The sequence below is a fragment of the Linepithema humile genome, chromosome 1 (assembly GCF_040581485.1).
Source record: "Linepithema humile isolate Giens D197 chromosome 1, Lhum_UNIL_v1.0, whole genome shotgun sequence".
Lineage (NCBI taxonomy): Eukaryota > Metazoa > Arthropoda > Insecta > Hymenoptera > Formicidae > Linepithema > Linepithema humile.
In genome coordinates, this window is record NC_090128.1 from 45,886,634 (window position 1) to 45,893,317 (window position 6,684).

Genomic DNA, 6,684 nt, shown 5'->3' on the forward strand with positions numbered 1-6,684 from the left:
TTATGCCGTGACTACTTTATAAGCGAATGCGTTATACAGCGTTATGCTATCATTGTCTAGCAATATTATTTGATTTGAATTTTTTTTATTTTATTGTGAAGTAGACTAGTACATACCACATTTTGAAAATATATCATATCGGTTTCCACTCTTTCTAGTTACAGTACATTTATTCTAAAATAGCCAAAAAACTTTTTTTTTAAGTTAAGATGAGTAGTCGTAAATCTAAGCAGAAATCGGATATTCGTGATTTTTTTCAAAACTCTGCTAAAAAATTGCGAATAGAAACACAGCATCTAAACGATGATATACCTGGTCCCAGTAGTAGTATTACAAGCACTGAAAATAAGAGAAATAAAAATAATGAAGCTGTTGATTCATCTTTACCATCAACTTCATTATCACAGCATACTTATGATATCGGTTCTTATGTTTATGCTAGAGCAAATGTAGAAATTATTGACGATGTCAAAAAAGAAAGCGTATTTCGAAACACATGGGTCCCATCTCTTACTTACATTTTTCCTGTTCAGCAGAGTCAGTCTTTTACAAGACATTTTCAACATAAGTGGTTGAATGATTACCCATGGTTGGCCTATTCAGATATCCATAAAGGATTATTTTGTAAAACTTGCGTTTTATTTTTGACTAATTTAGAAACAGGAAAAGGTTCTCATCAGCAGGTTAATCAATTTGTACGATCTCCGTTCACAAATTGGAAAAAAGCTACCGAGAGTTTTGCCAATCACGCCAAACTCAATTACCACAAAGATGCGTGTACTTCAGCCGAAAATTTTTTATCGGTATTCGATTCAAAAACTCTGGACGTATGTTTGCAGATTAATACGAAAGCAAAGAAAGAAGCCGATGAAAATAGAAAAAAGTTGCGAACGATTATTCAAACACTTAAATTTTGCGGTCGACAAGAAGCTCTTAGAGGGCATATTGACAGTGGTCGTTTGACTTTAGAAGAACCAATACACAACGATGGCAATTTTCGTGCTCTATTAAGATTTCGCGTTCAAAGCGGTGATGAGGTGCTGAAGGAGCATTTGTTAAATTCGGCTCACAATGCTATGTATACCAGCCCAGACATACAGAATGAATTTATACAGCTGATTGGCGCGGAAATTATTTCACAAATCGTTAAACGAGCAATCAAGTCGCGGTTCTTTACCGTTCTCGCAGACGAAACTACGGACATTAGTCGCATTGAACAATTCTCCTTGTGCATTCGTTATATAGACTTGGAATTGTATGTTGTACGTGAAGATTTCCTTTCATTTGTTCCTGTCCACGATGTAACCGGAGTTGGATTAGCGAGAACTATTAAAGACCAATTGCAGAATCTCGGTTTAGACTTGCAAAATCTTCGTGGTCAAGGGTACGATGGAGCTGCTGCAATGCGAGGTGCTTTTAACGGTGTGCAGGCAATTATTCAAAACGAGTTTCCTAAAGCAATTTATACCCACTGTATTTCACACTGTCTCAATTTATGTTTAAATGATGCTTGCAAAATCGATTCAGTACGAAATGCGTTTGGAGTTATCTCCGAAGTTTGTACATTTTTTCGTACATCGGCCCGGCGAACAGCAATTTTATCACGCAAACTAGAAAGCTCCGATTCAGCGTCAACTAATTTAAAGAAGTACTGTGAAACTCGATGGGTAGAAAGGCACGACGCTATTTCATTATTCTGTGAGTCTATCACTGAAACGATTCAAGCTCTTGAGGATTTAATTGAATCTAAAGGAGCGGATTCCGGAAAAGCCCAGCAACTGCATCATTTATTGTGTAACTTTTCTTTTTTAATTGCCCTTTTTGTTACGCAACGTATGCTAAGCTTAACTCATGCATTGTCAAAAAATTTGCAATCGGTCGATATTGATTTGTGCAGTGCTTTAGCATCACTTGAAATAACTACGATGGCCATCTCTAAAATCCGTGAACATGCGGAAGATAAATTTTCTATTATTTATTCAACAGTTTGTACAACAGCTGCTTTATTTGGAATTGAACCATCCACGCCACGACTTGCTGGTACTCAACGACATCGCCGAAATGTTTCTGCTGACTCAATTGAGGAACATTATAGGCGAGCTACTTTTATTCCTTTTGTAGAATATTTGTTGCAGTCATTGAACGATCGTTTCGTCACACATAGAGATCACATTATAGGCTTGCAGAAATTGATTCCGTCAATACTTGTAAAAGAGGAAAAAATGGTATTTGTCGATTTGAAACCTGTACTTGAGTTTTATCGACAAGATCTTCTCAACATTACGCTATTATACAAGGTGAGTGGGAACTGTGGCAAACGAAATGGCGCAAAAGTCAAGAAGAGAAAAAAATCGTTCCTTCTACAGCCATTGAAGCATTGCGACATTGTGATGTCAATTTTTTTCCCAATTTGCACACACTGCAAATATTAGCTACTTTAGCGATTTCTACAGCAACAATCGAACGCAGCTTCTCAACATTAAAAAGATTAAAAACCTATTTAAGAAATAGTACTGGACAAACGAGACTTACTGGTCTTGCTTTAATGAGCATTCATCGGGAACTACATGTCGATGATGACATTTTGCTTAATAAATTTTTAATTAAAAAGAATCGTCGAATACAATTATAGATTGTAATAACATTAACTTCACACGAGTATAATATATAAAAATTGGCATTCTACGTTTAAATTTTTTTGTTAAATGTTAAAAATTTCAATGTTAAAAAACATTCACAGTTCTATTACAATTTTGTTTTAATTTAAATATAAAATTTGGTTTTTAAAATCAAACTCAAATGAACAAAGTCGTGAGCATAGCATAAAAATTATATAAAAAAAAAATATATATATATATATATATATATATATATATATATATAAAACAAAAAAAAGATAAAAATAATAAATAAAAAATAAAAAAAAATAAAATTACTCAAAAACAAAAAAAAAGTAAAATGGAGCCAGAACCCATCACGTCCCCGTCGTTGGCTCTGGGTCGCGCTAAGTGTGGGTAATATACCGTGCAGATGTGTCTAATTAATAGTGATAATTTGTAACAAATTAAAGCTATAGCCCTCCCCGAAACTCTTTCCTAGCTACGCCACTGGGACACCTTGTATAATGCTCTATCACGGAAATGTCACTGAAGGAAAGGGACCCAAGTGTCCCCCTCCGATTTTGACGAGTTTTAAATATGTTGTAAAGTAGCTCAAAATAAGAGACACGTATTTTTTTTTATGTGCTTTCTCGCACGTTTAGGGTTGGAACAACCCCTACAAACTAAAACGGTTTTTTTGGTTTTGATTGAATATCGTCAAAACTGTAAGAGATATCAAAAAATGTTTCGAATAAAAGTTGCATGGTCTTTTATGAGCTTTATAACCGCGTAGATCAATTTTTAAAAAATTTTATATTTTTTAATTTACCCTCACCCCTTCTTATTATTTTTACAAATTTCAAAATTTTTGTTATAACAAAAGTTGTAGCATTTTTTACGCTGAATACAACCATATATGATTTTATTATGTTTCGAAATCGCATCTTTTAGAAATGAGCTGTCAATGCACTATATGCGTCGCGCTGCGATATATGCATATATATGCATAACGCATCCTTTGTGCCGCTTGTGTAATTGATGTTTGTCGCGCATGTGTAATTGATAAGACGAATAAAATTAGAAATAAAGATTAGCATGTTATGAAATATTCGGAAAAATGTTCTGATTAAAGAACAAAGTTCACTAAAGTTGTTGCCAAGGCATCCCCTCTATTTTACACTTTTATAGTCGCATTTCGAGTGCATTTATAGCGCAGCACGTTGTCATATCCCGTCAGTGCATATTACGCTTTAAAGTTGTGCGCTTGTTAGTGATTACGGAAAAACAATATATAAAACAGCATCAAAAAAAGAACAGCAAATTCACTATAAAGTAAGTATTATTTTTTTGTACACAAATAAGGAGAAATATTTAATTGTTATATTTTTCAGAATGGTTCAATTAAATCCATTTAACGTAATAATGTTAGTATACGTAACTTTTTCGGCCCTTAATCTATCAACAAATCCGATAACATCTGAAGAACGAGAAATGGCACATAAAATAGAATCTATGCTGAAAGAAATGCGCGATGAGAGATACGAAATAGAAGTAGAAGAATCTTTAGATTATGAAAACGATAACGATATTCCAACAGCAGAGCAATTCGAACTAGGAGATGAAGAGGAAGAAGGTGAGCTATTGGACGCAAATCCTAAAGTTATATGTACTACAGATGAACGTATTCCGTATGAATATAAAAAAAATACAGTCGAATTTTGGAAAAGCAGTACATCAAGGCCAAGAACATTAGAAGGAGTAAAACGAAGATTTCGGAAAGTATATTCATTACGTCAATTACGACGATGGGAAATTCAAGTGAATCAAGGTGGCAGTAGATTCGAAAAATTAAAACAAATTTCGGAATATACATTAAATAATTTTCATACAGCTCTTGAAAATAGAATTATTGTTCACGACGCTGATTTAGCTCGATGGGCTATTCGGGCACAGGAAAATTTAAATGTACCAGGATTTACAGCTTCATCGCGATGGATACGAAAATTTAAAATAATACATAATATTGTATCTCGTAAAATAACAAAATTTATAAGAAAAACATCTATAATGTCTAACGTCGATTTTGAAGAAAAATGTAACACATTTATTGAAAACGTTAAATATCAAATAATAGAATATGGAGTTGAAAATATTTACAACAGTGATCAAAGCGGATTCCAATTAGAACTTCATGCCGGTCGTACATTGGCATATAAAGGAACAAAAAAGATTGAATCTGCAGTACAATCCGTATCGGCAACTACGCATAGCTATACTATACAACCTACTGTTTCAGCCGATGGTAGATTATTATCGCCTCTTTTTATTGTACTGAAAGAAGTTAGTGGAACATTTGGTCCCAGAGTGCAAGAAACAATGTTTAAGGCACCTAATATTTTTGTTACAGCTTCGAAATCCGGAAAATTAACAGCGCATTATTTTAAAATTTGGTTGCAAGACGTACTTTTTCCAAATGTAGGTCCAAAATCTGTTTTACTACTAGATTCATGGACTAAACTTTGGTCATTGTCCAAATATTATTCAAGAATCTAAACCAGAATCTACAGAAGATATTATTTTGTTGACTATACCAGCTGGAACAACAGGAAAAATACAACCATTGGATGTATATGGTTTTCGTTTGTGGAAGAATTTCATTAGACACTTTTCTGATACTGTAATGCTTTTAGGTCTGGAAGTCAATCTGCATGCAAGAAACACCATTTTAAAATTACAGTTATTGACTCATAATCAATTTTTATCGCCAAGATTCAGAAATTTATTGAAATACGCATGATATAAAAGCGGGTACGTAATAAATAAGCCCGAAGAATTCGAAACACCAGTGGAATTTTGTTTCCATAAACAGTCAAAACCAACATGCGATATTTGTGGCGCACCTGCAATAATTACTTGCGCATGGTGCAAAAAGTCACTTTGTATAAATCACTTTTTTCACGAACATCACCTTTGTGATACGTTTGTTCCATAAATTCATCTGTTTTTAATATATGTTAATATATGTATTATATTCAATATATGTAGTATGTTATTGTTGAAGGTAAAGTTGTAATTGTTTCGACATATATTATTATAAAAGAAATAAAATAATAAACAAACAAATGTTTCTAGTATTGATTAATAGAAAAACCTGAAATTAATTGGAATTTTTTGCATTACCATTAAAAAACAATAAATTGCATTTTAATTGTAAGATTTTTATTTATTTATTTCTCTTTCGATATAATCCACTCTTAAAAAAGGCATGAAAGATGGATACTCGAATGTATCGATATATCGAAAGTATTGTTGACGCTTATCCGCGACGCTGATTGGTTATCTCGATTATTCTGACAGTTTGATAGTTTGAGAGCAAAGATTATTTTGACGGTTATTTAAAATTTTAAAAATTTTATTAAAATATTTAGATTTCATAAATATTAAATTATTATAATAAGTGCACGGGCGCAGCGCGCGCTTGTATTGTTCTACTATAAAAGTGTAATATAGAAGAGATGCCTTGGCAACAACTTTAGTGAACTTTTTTCTTTGATCAGAACATTTTTTCGAATAATTCATAACATGCTAATCTTTATTTCTAATTTTATTTGTCTTATCAATTACACATGCGCGACAAACATCAATTACACAAGCGGCACATACGATGCGTTATGCATATATATGCATATATATGCATATATCGCAGCGCGACGCATATAGTGCGACATTGACAACTCATTTCTAAAAGATGCGATTTCGAAACATAATAAAATCATATATGGTTGTATTCAGCGTAAAAAATACTACAACTTTTGTCATAACAAAAATTTTGAAATTCGTAAAAATAATAAGAAGGGGTGAGGGTAAATTAAAAAATATAAAATTTTTTAAAAATCGACCTACGCGGTTATAAAAGTCATAAAAGACCATGCAACTTTTATTCGAAACATTTTTTAATATCTCTTACAGTTTTGACGATATTCAGTCAAAACCAAAAAAACCGTTTTAGCTTGTAGGGGTTGTTTCAACCCTAAACGTGCGAGAAAGCACATAAAAAAAATACGTGTCTCTTATTTTGAGCTAC

At 32.8% G+C, this 6,684-nt stretch overlaps 1 pseudogene; it reads left to right on the forward strand.

Annotated features, from left to right (window-relative positions):
- Nucleotides 1–4,124: 4,124 nt before the first annotated feature.
- Nucleotides 4,125–5,723, forward strand: LOC136997629 (uncharacterized; annotated as a pseudogene).
- Nucleotides 5,724–6,684: the final 961 nt, after the last annotated feature.